Source organism: Pteronotus mesoamericanus, unplaced genomic scaffold (assembly GCF_021234165.1).
Source record: "Pteronotus mesoamericanus isolate MK-2021 breed Mesoamerican mustached bat unplaced genomic scaffold, CSHL_Meso_final scaffold_651, whole genome shotgun sequence".
Lineage (NCBI taxonomy): Eukaryota > Metazoa > Chordata > Mammalia > Chiroptera > Mormoopidae > Pteronotus > Pteronotus mesoamericanus.
In genome coordinates, this window is record NW_026555325.1 from 39,342,592 (window position 1) to 39,360,936 (window position 18,345).

Sequence of the window (18,345 nt, forward strand, 5' to 3'; positions counted from 1 at the left end):
GCCTCTAGCCCAAAAGACAGGAGAGGCTCTAAGTGATCGGCGACCGAAACAGCACACCGTAAAGGGAACCAGTGTTGGGGCTGGATTTCAGCAACAAAGGTATTGCAGAACCTCACTAGGAAGCTACACCCGTCCGCGGAGGCGAACAGGGAGTTCACGGCCGCCCTTCCAGATCCGCTCGGACTCCTCCGCCCGACCGGTTTTCATCTCCCAGCCTCGCGGGCCACCGCGCGGCGGGAAGAAAGCCACGCGCATCCCTGTGCCGTCTACGGCTGTACCAGCGAGCCCGCGCCCACTCCTGAGCCCCGTTTCACTTCCCACCCGGCCCAGTAACCCACCACCCACCATCAGGCTCGCTGCCTGTGACGAGTCTATGGAATTAGGTATTTACCTGAAACTCCACCGCGCCGCCATTACACCGGATGTACGTCACTTCCCCTTCCCGGCCCGGCAGGAGGAAGGCGGCACGTGAAGTACATAAAAACCAGAAGCTACATTAGCTTTGATACGTTAACATAAAATTTATTTAAAAACCATATCGTAATACCAGATGCAGAGCAGTTGATTCGGCCACGCTTTCCCCTTCCCAACACGGCAAGTTGATACAAACTACAAAGTCCAGCATCCACCGACTGTGAAGGTGGATATGACGTAAGCAAATGTAGTTTGGACAGTGAGGGCCGCAATGTACGACGGGAACTGTAGTTTTTCTGGATAAGCGCCAGAGAGTACAATCAGGCGGCTGGTCAGCACAGCAAAAATTTGCTTTAACACTATTTCTTCGCAGTTGCAAAAAGTAGACCATCGTAATCATTTTCCGTGAAAATCTCAAAAAGAGCAGACACCTTTTTAATGTCTTTTTACAGTAATAAGAACGAAAAACAAAGCAAAAATATTACTTTATATTCCTGCAAAATTCCAAGATTTCAAGGCCAAAGTGAATGGGAGAATGTTGGACCATAAACAAGAGAAGTAATGAGGAGACGCTAATTCTGTAGAGTAAATGATGCCTATATATTAGGTTAAGGCATCACCAGCTCATGAGATGTGGTGAGAATAAGGAGATTGCTTGGCCAGCTTGGAAATAGCGGTCTGTGCAGAGATTAGAGGTAATCAGTGTTTTTTTAAGGTTTACTTTTCAATAGTAACACCTTAAAGTTCCCCTGCTTGTTACTATTTGGGGATCTATATTTCCCTAAAACAACTGTATTTATTTTTTTTATTTTTATTTTTATTTTTTTTTGCTGTGACCAGGGTTTAAACCTACAACCTAGGTATGTGCCCTTACTGGGGATTGAACCCACAATTTTTTGGCATGTAGGGACGATGTATCTTTACATTGTATCTTTATGTTCCCCAACCCTTTACAAACCAGGCCTGGTTTCTCCAAACACTTTTTTGTTGTTGCAATTTTAGTGTGCTAGTGTTACCAGCCCTTTCCTAGGAGCAGAAGAGTATAATATTATGGAAAAAGACACTGGAACTGGACTGCTTATGTTTAAATTATGATTCTATTGCTATACTTTGGATGATTGACTTTGGGACGTTATTTCACACTGTTGTGCCCATTTCCTGATCTGTTAGATAGGAATAATACTACCCACCCCACAGAGTACTTTTAAGAATTTAATCAGTTGATACATTTGATGCATTTGAGGTAATTCCTATTATGTAATAGTATTATCCATTCTTTTTCATATTTAAGATATTTGGCTATAGTTAAAAGCGCTTTTTGGTGCCTTAAAATATTTCAGTGAATTGCTTTCAGTGTACCAATAGGGGATACAGGGGATGAATCTGAGAAACATTTGTAGGCATATCTGAAAAAAGCACAGAACCACCTCTAACGGTTATCAACAGAAATAGGAAAGTTTGAGTAGAACCTAACAGAGCTGAACAGAGCTGGAAAACACTAGGTTTGTCATTTGGATTCTTTAGGAAACAAATAGAGAGAGTTAAGAATGTGAAAAGGTGAAAGTAGGAAACTGGATAGAGCAAAGGTAAGAGACCCACACCAGAATAAATTGGTAGGTCCCTGTAACACGGTCTTGATTAGCCATGGACTGGAGCCACCCCAAGAAGAATGCAGCCTCAACTCAAGACCTGAGGTGGACTTTAAAGTGTTAACTGTTGCAGGCTGTCATCTAAGGACACTCCTCACAACTATGGAGAAGGGCCTTTTGTTGAAGATGTATCTAAGCAGCATGTCCCTGTGTCATAGTTCATACTTTGTACCATGTAGATCCACTGTCTGTACACATTCAGGGAACAGTGCCTTTGGGGCTCCAGTGGGCCTCTCTTTGTGAAGAGAAACTGAGAGGAGAGAAGTTAGTGGGCAAACTACAGCTCCCATCTCTGCAACTGGTCTTGAGCCACAACTAAACTCATTGCCCCTCACTTCCACTATTCATACTAAATTCCTCTCACTCTCTGCTGCCCTCAGTGATTAAACTGGTTGTGTGAAAACCTTAATCCTTGAAAAATTTGAGCCCCTGATAATAAACTCCTTCTCAGACAGGCGTTGCTGCACTTGCCCATTTACAGTCACTATTGGGCAATGTCGTCCTAAGAGATGCCCAAGTGGATCACCTGAGTACCACACTTAGGCTTATTTCCCCTCATTGTGTAACATCAAGCCTACCTCCTCCTCCTGATCAGACTTAGCATCTCCTGCCAATGTGTGAACTCCTTGCCTACTTGTCCCTAAATTCAAGATGTCCAAAGTGCTAGGCAGATGAAGCTCAGTTCAGTGGGACTTCCACAAAGCTCAGAGTTGTAGGAACAGGAAACATTATCTCCCCCAGTAGGTCATGGGGGATGATGGTAAGTTGGGCTATTCTTGTTTAGTCCCTTGATTACTAGACCCATGTTCCTATTAGGGACTCAGCCGCATCAAGGCCTACTGCATCCTGAGGAAGAGGACCTCATTCTTGCTGAGTATTATCTCCTGGAAGGTGCTCAAACTTCACCTTTGGCAGGCTATTCCAGTGCTCTATTAGGCTAGCAGCTTCTGGGACATGCAGCATGTGATATGACCAGTGGAACCCATGTTCACAGGTAGCCTCCTGCACAACCTTTGCTGTGAAGTTTTTCCTGGTTGAAAATATTGTATTATATTCTATGTCTGTGGATCAGGCATTTTGTAAGTTCCCAGATAGTGATGCTGGATGAAGGTTGGTAGGTATGAAATGTAAATGCATATCCAAAATACATAGTCTATTTCCATGAAATGAAACTGCTGCTCCTTTCTGGATGGGAAGGTCCCAATGTGGTTAACTTGCCACCAAGTGGCTCTTTGATCTTCTGAAGGAATCATGACATATTAGGAGCTCTATACTGGTCTCATTTATTGTCAAGCTGAGTTACCAGATGAGGCAGTAGACTGGTCAGCTGTGGGAAGTCGGTTTTATGACGATGGACCCATGCTCAGACTTCCTGTTTATTACCAGGACCATTTCATTCAAGTGTGCATTGTGTGGCCCTGGGATGGCCGCTGGCAAAGACAGGCTCACACCAGCCAGATCAGCAGTTTTGTCTACTTAGTTGTGCAATGCTTCTTCCATCATGTATTCTTTCTGGTGGACATTGATATATGATAAAGATGTCTTCATGCTTTTTGCACATCTTTCACACCAATATGTAATTTATCCCCATGCCTCTAACCCTTTAAAACCTCTTTGTCTGCAATATATAAACATCTTCTTTTTAGACCTCTGACTGGCCAGCCAGGCTATTTGCGATTAACTATTAGTCTATTTGTGTTCCAGCATCAGGCCACTTTTCCTTCCACACAAGTGGATGACCAGGTACACCATCTGAAGCTCTGCCCTGTAGGAAATTGTCCTTTTCCTCCACTTCCAATTCTGTTCCTGAGTGGGGCTGTAATGGAGCTGCTATTTAATTTCAGCTTTCATCCACATACTTAGCCAATTCATCTGTAAACTAGGCCTGGCCATTTTTTTCTTCCTTCAGCTGTTGATCAAGACACCACTCCTATCTGATATGGCCAACAGTGTGAGCTGACAGGAGTTTTGATTCAACTGTGATAGTGATGCCAAGGTCTGTACTACCTGCTCATGTAGATTATACCCTCTTGTCTTCTTTATTTTTCATCCCTCTAATACTTCCATCTTATGATGAACTGCACCTGGCCCTCCCTTGACCCCAGAATTTCTGACATGGTGGGTTCAACAAGATATATTTCATTTTGTGTCACTCAATGTCCAATGGTCAAACATTTCTTCTTTACCTGTAGCATGCCAAGAGCTAATTTCTAAAATATATGCAAACTTGCTCGAGAACCCCAGGGGCCTGACCTGGGATTTTTGTCTAAGATTTCTATAAACTCCGTGCTGCATTTTTTCCCAAAACTTACAACTGTAATATCATAGGCTCTGCCAGATCCTATAGCCCAGGTGTCAAGGGTGCTTACCCCACTGGTCAAAATTGCTGCAGAGCCTTTCTTTTGCCAAGTTGTTTAGCTGTCAGCTTTGTATATCACCTGGTATATGGGCCAGAAAATATTCCTGGGTGTGGAGTCTGTTGCTTACAGAACCCAAAGCAGCCTCCTATGCACCGTGCTGTCTCCTTCCTTGTAGAACAGTGGTCCTCAGCCTTTTTGGCAGCAGGGACCGGTTTTGTGAAAGACAATTTTTCCACTGAGTGGGAGGTAGGGTAGACAGGAGGCGGAGCTCAGGTGGTAATGCGAACATAGCTTCACTCCCTTGCACATCACATACCCACTTACTGTGTGGCCAGTTCCTAACAGGTCACGGACTGGTACTGGTCTATGGCGCCAGGGTTGGGGACCCCTGCTGTAGGGGATGCAAGAGGCAGAAAATTGTTTTTTACTTTAAAGGAGATGCTCTAGTGTGTCCTGAATACTGGTCCCTTAAAACCTTTGATGAAGAGACAGGTTCCGGATTCTACGTAGGGTTGATTTCCCACTCTGAAGCAGGAATCTCTAGCAAGCTAGCTACCTCTTGCTCAACCTGTTTCATCAGTATGATGCCATTGATACAAAGTATCAGTATGATACTCCACAGATTTTCAACTTGATTCAGATCTCTTTGGATTATATTAGGAGAGAAACAGAAAGTTAACATAGCCCTGAAGTGAAAGTATCAATGCATATTGTGATCTATTTCATGTGGACCATTTCTAACTGTCTTTCTTGATTGGGATAGAAAAGATTGCATTCTTGAAATAAATGGCCATATTACCCTGTGTTAGCAATGACATTATGCTTGGCATGGCAGCAGCAATTGGGGCTGCTACTTGGTTGAACTGCTGGTAATTTACAATCACTCTGCTAATTCATCTGGTTTATGGAGATGGGATGGGAACTATTATTTCTGTATCCTTTAAATATTTCAGGATATCATTAATCTCCACCATTCCCATGGCGTTATGATATCATTTTAGATTTACTTTCTTGGTCAGGAGAGGCAGTTTCAAAGACCTCTACCTGGCTTTCTGCACGATGATAGCTATTACTCTACAGGCCAAGGACAATATAAAGGAATTACTCCAATTATGAAGTATATCAATCCCAATTACACACGTGGGACCACTGACTTGATCTGTGAACCAGACTCTGGCCGTAACTCCATTTATTTCCTGACCTCCATATCCCTCTATTCCAATAAGAGAGTTGAAATGTATCAATATCAACTCTGACCCTGTATCCATTATCTTCAAAATATGGGGACACTCCCCTTTTCCCATTGCACAGTCATTTATATAAGTGTAAGTGTGTACCTTTGGGGAAGGTCGACGGGAATCATTACAATATATATTCGACGTAGTGTTGCATGGTGCCGCTTCCTGAGATCCAGCCAAGTCTTCAGTCAACTGTTTGAAAACTGGTACAGGTCTAGGAACCGTGCAAGAGATTGTGAGTTTTTGCTGGGATTCTTCACCTCAGCCTTCTGCTTGTCCATTTTTTCTTTTATGTATACTAAGCAGCTCTCACTGGCTGCTCATATATTTTTGCTCCTAGTGACACCATGTTCCATGAACCATCTTCACAACTCCCCCATGGCTGCTGCTCCAACACTCCGGTCACTATAATTGTGGCACCCCCCCACCCCGAGCTTCTAAGGGTTAAGTATTGCCTAAGTCTCTGTTGCTTCAAGTACCCATCATCCTCACTGCTCCTAATGAACCAAGCTTTGTGCCGCCTCTCCTCTAGGCAGGCCTGACCAGTGAAGAGGAGCGAGTGCTAGGTGTCTTTGTGATGCTGGTGCCTTTCGTACTAGCACAGTCCCGTTGGTATTCAGAAATATGTTCTCTGGGCTCTCCTGTAGAAAATAATCTTCTGGCAGGTTTTCTGGTTGCACACACTATATGGATTCCAGCATGGCATGCCCACTTTCCTGGGTTTTTTACTTCCTTCCTCCAGAGTCAGCTATGGTATTGCAGGCATCTCATTTCCCCAGCATGAGCCATTGTTTCTTCCAGGTGTCCAGAAGTCACCCAGGCAAACAATTTGCTCCGCCCCTTTGGGTCTGTTTCAGAGTGTTTACTCCTATATCCAAAGAAAGTTCCCCAAAGTCAGTGAACTCTACCTATGGAGTATTATGTCCCAGTGCTCCCTGCCAGTGAAAAGTTTTAGCAATTGCATTATTCTATTGTACCAAGAATTGTGCCCCATTTATCACTTGGGACAGGCTCTTTTTTGCCAGTCAGACAGTGGGGGATCCAGCCTCAAAATCCCAACTTACCACTTTTTTGTATCATTCCTGCTATTATAGTGTTAGTTGGGTCCTCTGAGAAGTGAACAGAGACAGAAACAGAAGTATAAAATGTTTATTGGGGAATAATACCTGTGAAAGGAAAAGGCAGGGAGCCAGACTGGGCAGGAATCATCAACAGACAACAATGCAGATCGGACAAAGTCTCTGAAAGACCAACAGAAAGGCCCAGACTGAGGGTGACTTATTAGAAAAGACTTGCATTGGGCAAAAGTCTCGGCCCTTAGAGCACACCTTGCTTGGTCATTAGCTGAGGCCCACCGGAGAAAAGCGGGACCTGAGAGCTCAAAAACTGAGGCTGGCCTGAAGGAGTTAATAGCTGGAGGCCACAAGCCCTTTCTTGAAGAAAGGTCTGAACCTCAGAAGGGTGTATTTCTTTTTTTTTTTTTAATTAATTTATTTACTTTTTAAATACATTTGTCTCTGCCTTCCCCTGACCTCTTTCCCTTGCCCCCTCCCACCTTCCCTCCCTCAGCTCTTCCCCTTTGGTTTTGTCCATGAGTCCTTTGCTATATGGTCCTTGAATTTCCCCTTCCCTTCCCTTTCCCTGCCCCCCTCCCCCTTGTCTCTGTTGATTTCTTTTCCTTTCAGTGTTGCTGGTCATATTTTCCTTGCTTCTTTGCATTGTTGGTTAGGTTCCACTTATAGGTGAGATCATATGGTATTTATCTTTCGCCCCCTGGCTTATTTCGCTTAGCATGATGCTCTCCAGTTCCATCCATGCTGTCGCAAAGTTTAGTACTTCTTTTTTTCTTTCTGCTGCGTAGTATTCCATTGTGTATATGTACCATCATTTTTTGATCCAGTCATCTACTGATGGGCATTTAGGTTGCTTCCAACACTTGGCTATTGTAAATTGTGCTGCTATGAACATTGGGGTGCATAGGTTCTTTTGTATTGGCGTTTTGGTGTTCTCAGGGTATAGTCCCAGCAGGGGAATCGCTGGATCAAAAGGCAGTTCCATTTTCAGCTTTCTGAGGAAATTCCACACTGCTTTCCATAGTGGCTGCACCAGTCTGCATTCCCACCAACAGTGGACTAGGGTTCCCTTTTCTCCACAGCCTCGCCAGCACCTGTTGTTTGTGGATCTATTTATGATGGCCATTCTGACCGGTGTGAGGTGGTACCTCATGGTGGTTTTGATCTGCATTTCTCTGATGGCTAGTGATGCAGAGCATCCTTTCAAATGCCTCTGGGCCCTCTGTATCTCCTCCTTAGAAAAGCATCTGCCCAGGTCCTTTGCCCATTTTTTGATTGGATCATTTGTCTATTCAACGCAATCCCTATTAAGATACCAATGACGTATTTCACAGAAATAGAACAGACATTTCAAAAATTTATATGGAACCATAAACGACCTCGAATAGCCACAGCAATTTTGAGAAAGAAACACAAAGTAGGAGGGATCACAATACCGGACATCAAACTCTACTACAAAGCCACCATACTCAAAACAATCTGGTACTGGCACAAGAACAGACCCATAGACCAATGAAACAGAATAGAAAGCCCAGAAATAAGCCCAGGTCTCTATGGACATCTAATATTTGACAAAGGGGGCAGGAGCATAAAATGGAGCAATAACAGCCTCTTCAACAAATGGTGTTGGGAGAGCTGGATGGCTACATGCAAAAAATTGAAATTGGATCATCAGCTGACACCATACACAAAAATAAACTCAAGATGGATAAAAGACTTAAATATAAGTCGCAACACCATCAAAGTCCTAGAGGAGAACATTGGCAGGAAACTCTCAGATATCCCACGCAGCAATTTTTTCACTGATATGTCTCCTAAAGCAAGGGACATAAAGGAAAGAATAAACAAGTGGGACCTCATCAAAATAAGAAGCTTCTGCACGGCGAAAGAAAACATCAGCAAAATGAAAAGGGAGCCAACCATTTGGGAAAATATATTTGCTAATGATACATCAGATAGAGGTTTGATCTCCAAGATATACAAAGAACTCACTCGACTTTACTCCAAGAAGGGTGTATTTCTATACAAGCCACAGTAGGTATTGACACTAGAGAGATGGTGGAAAAAGTTAGGTTTGCTCGGTGTGCTGCATACTTCCTAATTATCTCACCACTATTGTACGAATTGCATTGGAAGAATTCAGATCAGAACTTTCCCTAGGTTAAGTTCATTTAAAAATTTCAGAAAGTGTACATTTTAAAATAAGGCCCTGTAAATTGTCACTGCCCTCACTGTCCATGATAGATTCTTAGTTCATGGGAAACATAGATTAAACCCTTATGAAATATCTAATAGGGAATTTTTCATTCTAATATTGTTGCTACTGTAATAAATGGACCACAGCAATGCAGTCTCATTATCAAGCAGGTGTCTACTTCCCTCTGAAGCTTGCCTGATCTAGATTAGGCAACAGGCTAGTGATTGTGTCTTCTACAAAAAACAGTCTCAGAATCCTGTGGAATAGATGGCACCAAGGGCTCTGAACTATGGATATTTCAAAGAACAGTCTTTGTTGTTGTTGGGGAGCAATATTCCTTTGTACATTTATACTGCATCTTTTTCCATTCATCTATGGATAGACACCTAGGTTGCTTCCATATCTTGGCTATTGTAAATAGTGCTGCAGTAAACATAGGGGTGCATATATATCTTTTCTTGTTAGTGTTTTCATTTTTTCCCCCCAGTAAATAGCCAGAAGTGAAATTGCTGGGTCATAGGGTAGTTCTGTTTTTATTTTTTTTGGAACCTCCATATTGGTTTCCATAATGACTACACCAATGTACAATCCCACCATAAGTGCAGAAGAGTTCCCTTTTTTTTACATCTTCACCAACACTTGTCATTTGTTGATTTTTTTATAATAACCATTCTGACAGGTGTGAGATGATATCTCATTGTGGTTTTGATTGGCGTTTCCTTGTTGATAGTGATGTTGAGGATCTTTTCATATGTCCACTGGCTGTCTGTATGTCCTGTTTGGAGAAACGTCTATTCAGGCCCTCTGCCCATTTTTTAAATTGGATTATTTATTTTTTGATTTTGAGTTGTATGAGTTCCTTATATATTTTAGGTATTAGGTATTAACTCTTTATTGGGTATACCATTTGCAGATATCTTCTCCTATTCAACAGGCTGTCTCTTCACTTTGTTGATAGTTTCTTTCTCTGTGCAGAAGCTTTTTAATTTGATATAGTCCTGTTTGCAGAGACAGAAAACAAACTGATGGTTGCCAGATCAAAGGATGATGGGAGGATGGGTGAAAAAGGTGAAGGGGAATAAGAGATATAAACATCCAGTTATAAAATAAATAAGTCACAGGAATGTAGTGTCTAGAACAGGAAATGTAGTCAATAAATTCATAATAACTTTGCATGGTAACAGCTACTAGACTTACTGTGATGATCACCTCATAAGGTATATAAATGTCAGATCACTATGTTGTACTCTTGAAACCAATTTAGTATACCAACTGTATTTTATTAGAATTTTTTAAAAAAAGAAACAAAGCCTTGGGTACAATCTTTTGGGATAACACTGCTTAGGAAATTTTTAGACTGGACTAGTGGAATAGGTCAGCTCTGTGCAAAAGCAGACATACTTCATGAAAGCTAACTGCTTCATCTAAGGCCCAACGAAATGAGAATTAATTACTGTGAACTTAATAAACTATTGAGGGAACTTTTAATGTGGTAATTTATTCAGAATATTTTGGTATTTTAATGTTCTGTTCTTTGTAGACATGTTAGAGAACCCTTTCCCTTTCTTCTGAAGCTATTTCACATCTTCAACTTAGTACACTTTGCCTTTGGGATTGAATTCTCATTGATGCCTAAGAATTGAGAAACAAATTATTTTACTGAATCTCCTTACTCTCATAGCAACATAACTTTTTACTGAAAAAAGCACTTCCTTCTTTTTACCAGGGTGTAATTGGATAAATCAGTTGTGCAACAAGGTTATTCTCGAAGTGGCACATTTGAGAGTAATTTTCATTTAATCATGTATTCACAAGAGTTGACTTTATATGTTATGACGAGCTCATAAATGACACCAGTTGACTTTAGCTGTGAAGGGCAGTCTTCTGAGTAATGACCATTTCCTTGGAGGCCAGAGGACCTGGGGACACTGCACTGATCTAAGGATCCTCACTTGTCTCTTTTCCTAAAAAGCCCAGATGCCCTGTTGGACAAGGGGAGGCTGGGGATGGGTCTGGCACACTAGAAGGTTGGCCTAGATTTGCCTAAATACCTGAGCATTACCTAGAGTTTCTTGTTCTCTGGGGGGATGTCAATACCAACCTTCAGGGGGCATTTGGAAATGTGTAAGGGTGGTCAAGGCGGTGCTGTCATCATGCCATCCTCCTGGCATTCTGTAGAAGGAGGAGGTAAGGAGGAGGAGGGGGCGCAGGCTGCTAAATGTCTGCAGAGCTCTAGAAAGAACTATCCCACCAAACATGCCACTTGAATTGTCATGAGAAATGCAGAAAGAGGTTAAGTCATACCATCCATTTAGGTTTAGAGGAGTGGCTTAACAGTTTTTGTTTTTTCTTTTTTCTTTTTTTCTCCACACAACCCAATGGGTAGAGCTTTTGAGGAAAATAAGATTAATTTAAACCAAATAATTACCTTTGGATCCCATATCCAATTTCTAGTGTGAATGGTTCTGTTACAGTTATACTTGAAAGCATAGTTAATCCAAATACAAAGTAATTATAGCCATTTCTTTCTTTTTTTTAAAGCTAGGAGTATGGATTTCTGGAAGGAACAGAAAATACTCTTTAACTGATTTTCTTTAAGATGTGTTTTTATCCAGGGTGCCTAAATCTCAGCTAATCATGTTATACACACTAAAAAGCTAAAGTTTTGACCTGCTGTTGTGTGACTCATTTCATATCATATTTTGAATGTTTTAACAAGTCTCCAGTGCTTATGTAACCCACATGTAATAACTTAAAAGTGCTCTTGGAACCATTTCTGACAGCTTCTATGAAAACACTTTAATTGGGATAGCCAACAGCTTTTAAGTGCCATAAGGGATGTTTTGATACGGGAGGTGGGTGGGAACAAAAACAAGAAACTCACTACAGAAGAGAGTTCTCTTGCACCACCCCCCACCTGTGTTTTTCTTTCTGATGATGTTTCCAGAAAACTGTTCTTTTCAGACAAATGTTAAATTTCCAGAAGGCAAATAGTGCCGTTTTGTGTAAGTGAAAACAGAAGCAGGAGAAAACAGTTTACAGGAGGAAGTGGAAATGGAGAATAAAGATTAAAAAAAAACAACAAACAAGTAAGGGGAGCTTAAAAGCAGTGATAGAAGACAGAGAAATAAATGAAGTGGTAATAAGAATGGATATTTCTGAGTCATAATCCAACAAGAATTATCAATAATGACCTTGTAGTGCAAGCAAGAAAACAAGGGTTCTTTCTTTGGGACAAGAGAAGGAGTTGATTATGGTGCTAGACTCTCAGCACCACCCAGGCCACTGGGAAACAGGAGGGAGCATACTGGACTTAGCCACAGGTGGTCGCCTCTGTGGGGGAAGCTTAGAGAGCCAACCCCAAGCCCTAGGGAGCAGTAGAAGCATGTCCAGGGCCAAATCCCCGAAGTTTCAATGTATTAGTTAATTACTCTAAAGCTTAGTGCTTAAAGCAATGTTTATTATCTCACATTTTCTGAGAGTCATGAATGGGGTGCAGCTTAGCCCAGTCCTCTGGCTCAGAGTCTCTCACTAGGCCATAATCAGGGTGTTGGCCAGAGCTTCACCTGTCTCAAGGCCCAGCAGGAGAGGGTTCCTTCCAAACTCACTGACGTGGTTGTTACTAGGCCCCAGGTCCTCATTAGCTGTTGGCTGGAGTCATCACTTCCCAGCCACTGATGTGGACCTCTCCCCAGAACAGCTCACAGCATGGCAGCTGGCTTCCGTCAGAGGGAACAAGTGACAGAGGGAACAGCCTAATTTCAAAAGTGACATCTCATTATTTTTCCTGTATTCCTTTTGTTAGAAGCAAATTGCTAGTGTCGTCCCACACATGGGGGTGGGGACTGGGGGGAGGGGAGAAGGGGAGGGAATGACCCAAGGGTGTGTATATTAGGTTATCTCAGAGGCTGCCAATCTACCAAGCCTCGGTGTCCTTCACTCTAAAATGAAGATAAATGATAACATTTACAACATTTAACAATGCAATAAACATTAGAGTTGCTTAAGGATGAACTAAGATGCTGTATGTAAAATGCTGAACACGGTGCCTTACACAGAATAATATTTTTGAAATAACAACCATTTTTGTTCCTAGGGATTTTTTTCCCCTTCCCTGAGGCCAGCAGTTGCTTTCCTTGGCTCATGCCTTGGGAAAGAGATATGGCAGAATAGGAAGCTGACAGCGTGCTCGTCTTCCTGGTTTGGTTTCCAGAAGCCTAGATTCTTGTGGAAACAAAGTTTGGGGTAGAAACCAAATATATAGGAAAAACAGTAAGGAAAGAGCAGGTCCCAGAAAGGAAGAGTGGAATGAAAACCAAGCTTTCTTCTGCTTAAATCAGGTATAACCTATTAAAAAGTTCTTTGTTTTCTAATTCTTTTGAATAAGCAATTTGGTGAAAATTACAGACATTTGAATAAGCAATTCAGTAAAGGAAAATAAGCCAAGTATATTATGAAGAGGTAAAGTCTTTATAACCTCATCCCATCCTGGATCATGTGTTCTGTAATCCTTAGATTAAGTAGAATGAACATACTCTAAAAAAGCAATAATGGGGATTTCACTGACTGAAGTTTAGGTTTATATTGAACTAAAATTTAATACCACTTGGTAGTACTTTAAAAATCATATATCTGTAGTCACTCAAAGCTGTTCTAGTAAAAATGATGACATTTCAGATGGCTTAAAGGTTGGTGTCTAATATATTAGAGCATTTAGGAATAAAAATAAATAAAGGAGATTTCTCATATTTGTGCGTTTTATCAGTAACTAGGAATTATTTCTTAGCATAGGTCACAGTAAGAGTCATTGTGAGGAACATGAAGTTTAGGAAATTGTTCTCACCTTTCAAATTTTCTATCTAGTTGGTAGTTTTGCGAAAGCTGATTTTTCTTTTTTTCTATTATGGATCCTGAGAAAGAAGATACCTACTAAGAAGGGCTCCTGGTGCCAACCATTTCTACATAGGGACCTCGCAGGCAAACCGCACTTCACACAGAAGCCTGCACTGGACTTCCTGCCCCGAACTGAGTGCCTGCACTGTGTCTCTGACATCTGAATCAGCTTTTATAAAGGAGTTCCTGGAGTCCTATTTCAATCCATAGTACTAAAGCTTTCCCGATCCAATTGGAGCTGTGCAGCTTCTACTAGTTAGAGTGCCTTTATTCTGACGAATCAGGAGAGTGCCTTTTGGGACCAGTCAAACTGTGAGGATTTGGAGCCCTCATTTGCATGAGGACAGACCAATCAGAGACCAGGGGAGGGAACTTCTGTTTATATAAGCCAGCTCCCCTTTGGCTCATGCAGTGCATTTTCCCTTTCAACAGAAGACTGAAGACCCCTGGCTGAGCTGCAACACTGAATGTGTCTCTACAGCGCAGAGCGGAGCAGACTAGCAGTGCAGAGGTCTCTAGCCAGAGAGGAGCCTGGCCCCAGGACTGCCTCGCAGCGATGGTGTTTTCACAGCAGCACTCTGCCCCAGTTGAGCTGGTCCGCAGCCATGCGGTTTTCACATGGGCTGTATCACGATTGAGCTGTTTTGCACCGAATAAAATTCCCATCTTCATCACATCCCAAGTTGGGGGTTCCTGTTGGCATTGAATTAGCTCTAACAACCATTGTTGGTTGACCCTCTAGTTGAGATCTGTGAAAGACCTGCTTTGACACAGGGTCTTTTATCAAGTTTCCCTCCTGATTTGTGAAGATCCACAGGGAACATGTCCTTGTTCCACAAACTTGTCCCAAGAAACACAGTACCATAGTGGTTAAGGTGACTGGCTCTAAGGCAGAAGTGATTGTCAGAATGTGTACTCTGCCACTGACTAGCTGTTTGATCTCGGTCAAGTTATTTGGCATCTCTGTGTCAGTGTTACTACCTATAAAAGAGGAATAATGATATTACTTATGTGATTATTGTGAGAATGAAAGGAGATAATCTGTGAAAAACTTAAGAGCCTTTTAGTTCAAACGTGCCTGTTTCAATAATGAGTGTGTTATTAATAGCTGGTTTTTGCTCACCCCTCCCGCTCCCAACAAAATGGGTGTCTCAGACGCTTCTGCTCATCACCATCTTATAAGCACTTCATCTGGTTGCTGTTTGTGTCCTATTTTAGTTATTGCCAAAAGACAGTTTAATTATAGCTCCAAACCCTTAATTGCCCAAAGCACAGCTTTGGTATTTTTCAAAACTTCATTGAAACAAACACAAGATGATAGCACAATTAAGAAAAGGAAAACCTAAAGTGAAGTATTAGGTGCCATTTCTCCTAGAGTCCGATAGGCATGCCTTTCCGAAGGGGCTCCTTGGAAGGCCATCTCTGTCCTTCCTTCTGTCTTGCCACCATGGTCCAAAGCTTGACTCCTTGTACCTAAATGGAGGTTCTGTTACTCCTGCCTTCGCTCTGGGTCTGGGGCCCCACCTGCTCTGTCTCCAGCTTTCTCAAGGGAAAGCTAAACCTAACCAACATTATCATAATCTCTGCAAAGATAAAATATACCAACAAGAAAAATAGAGCAGATTTCTTTCTCATTATCTCAAGCATCTCAAATCCCACTTTCTCCTTTGCTTTGTATAACCTAAAGGCCCATACAAATGTATTTTACCAAAGAGCTGTTTTTCACCCCATATAGATTTTCTGCTGTCCCTAGAATAGGCACAAATTTCTGTCTATACCAAACTCCATCCAAATAAACCTCTTTATAATCTCTATCACAGTCCTTACTGTTTCCAGCATGGAAGAAAATGAGGGAGATCTTGAGTTAAATGATTGGGTCACTGGTGTGGGCATTTGTAGCTCAGTTCTGCAGGAGACCCTTTCATAAACTATATACAAATTCAATGGAAATGTAAAAATGCTAGCCACATATGTAATTTTAAGTTTTCTAGTAAGTAAAAAATATAAGATAAAATTAAATTAGATATTATGTTTTATTTAGCAAAATATTGTAACTTCAACATATGGTCAGTAAAAATATTAATGAGATAATTTACCTTTTTTAATACTATATTTTTGAAGTCCAGTGTGTATTTTCCACTTAAAGTGCCTTTCTTTTGGACAAGCTACATTTCAAGCACTCAGTAGCTACATTTGCTAATAGCTACTATACTGGAAATCACAGAGAACATACCTTGGAATTGCCCCTAACAGGACAGTGTTGTCCATCACTGGTTAAGAGCTCCTCAGGGGAGTTAACTTCTGGCTGGTCTGGCGTTCCAGCTCTGCTTGCTCTGCAGCCAGAGAAAGGCCCCAGGCAGAGATGGCAGTGCTCATGTTAAAAAGCCATTACGGAGCTGTCCACCACGCTGCAGGTGACCTCTGCAGAGGCCAAGGACTGTAATCAAGGTATCAATGGCATGTGCTTCAACACTTGGAATAGTACCTGGCACTGTGCTGTCCCAGGCTAGCTAAAAATGGCCAAACTAGTTGTAAAATTAGTGATTAGGAATCACTAAAGAAACATTCTTTTTTTCTCTTCAACAAAAGAGATTTTATGCTCTTCAGAATTAAATGATAATGAAGTTCCCCCTTCCCTATACTCTCTATTGACCCTGTATCAAATCTGCAGATAGACAGACTATCCTTGCTTCAGGGAAGGTTAATGATAGGTCAGGAAATAGAAGCTACTTGTTTTCTGAAGGCCCACACCTCTGGAAGGCACTACAGTCATGCATTGGTTGAATACACCCTGCAAAATGCGTTCTTAGGCCATTTCATCATTGTGTGAACATCATGGAATGCACTTACACAAATCTAGGTGCTGTAGCCTACTACACACCTAGGCTATGTGCTATAGCCTAAGTATAGCATGTACTGCATTGAACACTTTAGACAGTTATAACACTCTGACATTTGTGTATCTAAACATTAAACAACAGGAGGTTAAATGAAACAAAAGAGAAAATGATGCAGTCGAGGTACAGTAAAAATGATAGGTTATTGCTGCCAGTGTAACATGACACACTGTTTTACAGACAACTTTTTTTTTATAATTAGAAAGACTACATATAAAATAATGATGAAAGTATAGTACAGTAAATACATAAGCCAGTAACACAGCTACTTATTATCATTATCAAGTATTAATACTATACATAATTTCATGTGTTATACCTTTATATACCTGGTAGTGCAGTAAATTTATTTATACCAACATCACCACACACATGTGAATAATGCATTGTACTGAGACATTGGGATAGCTACACTGTGACTAGGTAGTAGAATTTTCCAGATCCATTATGATCTTATGGGACCATCGTCGTATGTGGTAGGTCCATTGTTGACTGAAACATCGTTATACGGCACATGTTTATGCTGTAGTGGAAGGGAAGAGGCAGGGAAAACTGGAGGGACAGAGGTGGGTAAGTCTGCAAGTAGGGAGAACATGGGGCCCATTCAATGGTATTGCCTTGATATGTGGGGAGAGGTAACATAGCAAGATTGCAAAAAGAATGACTACTTCCACACTAAGGTGGCAGGATCCCAGGTGAGTAAAGACTTCATTCTTTAGGCCTGGCACAGTCATCACAAGCCAAGCATCGGTGGGCATTGCTGCAGGGATCATTGTGGACCAAAGATTGCATGGGACCTCCCTGGAGATACGGCTCTGGGTGAAACTCTGGGCCCTGGGCACTGGGCCCTAGTAAATTTGGATTCATGTTTTAAAAAAAATTTCTGGATTGGTTACTTAAAGTTGTCAACATTATCTCAAAAGTTTTCAGGAGGTTTTCTGGAAGTGAGAGCAGGATTTTAAAAATTCTTCAAAATTTTAAGGCACCTTCAAAATTTTATTTGACTTCTTTTTCCACTAGTAGAAAGGATATAGGCCTTATTTTTGCACATGGAAAAATATAAACACAAACAAGCAAACAAGCAAATCACTGTCTCTTCTACATGGTCCATTCCCAGACTGCTTTAGAAATAGACTTAATCAATGAAGCGCCAGCTTTCTTTGACTCCATTTCTTCTTAGCTTAACTTTGGCCACAGAAAAGGTATAAGAAAAGGTCAGAATTTATCTTCCTCACCACACCCCACTGGAAAATTTCTACCACTAAGAGTCTGTCTTTATAACTGTACATTACAGGTGGAGTACAGTTTTGTGAGAGTTGAATTGTGAAGGAAAGTAAGGAATAGAAAGGTAATTTTAGCTGAGAGGGAAACAAAATCACATCAGGCAGATGTAAACATTTCGGTTTCTTAACCATCTTATTAACATGTTTCTTGACCATACTCAAGTTGCTTTTTCTTAATCCTACAGATGAAGATAACTTTGTCTTTCTTTTGTTTCCTCTTTAGTTCTTTTCTGCTTTATTTATTAATTCAATAGACATTGATTGCCTGGAATCATCTTACGCATTTCTATTAGGCCTTTAATTCTTCACAATGTCCCTGTGACATAAGGCAGTTTGTGGAT

General features: G+C 41.4%; 1 protein-coding gene across 1 annotated transcript in view; it reads right to left on the reverse strand.

Moving 5' to 3' along the window:
- The window catches only part of CWC22 (CWC22 spliceosome associated protein homolog), a 51,437-nt gene extending 51,009 nt beyond the window's left edge, over positions 1-428 (reverse strand). Inside the window, exon 1 of the mRNA XM_054562314.1 lies at positions 392-428. The gene's annotated coding sequence lies outside the window, so the exon portion shown is untranslated. The remainder of the gene's footprint in view (positions 1-391) is intronic.
- Positions 429-18,345: the final 17,917 nt, after the last annotated feature.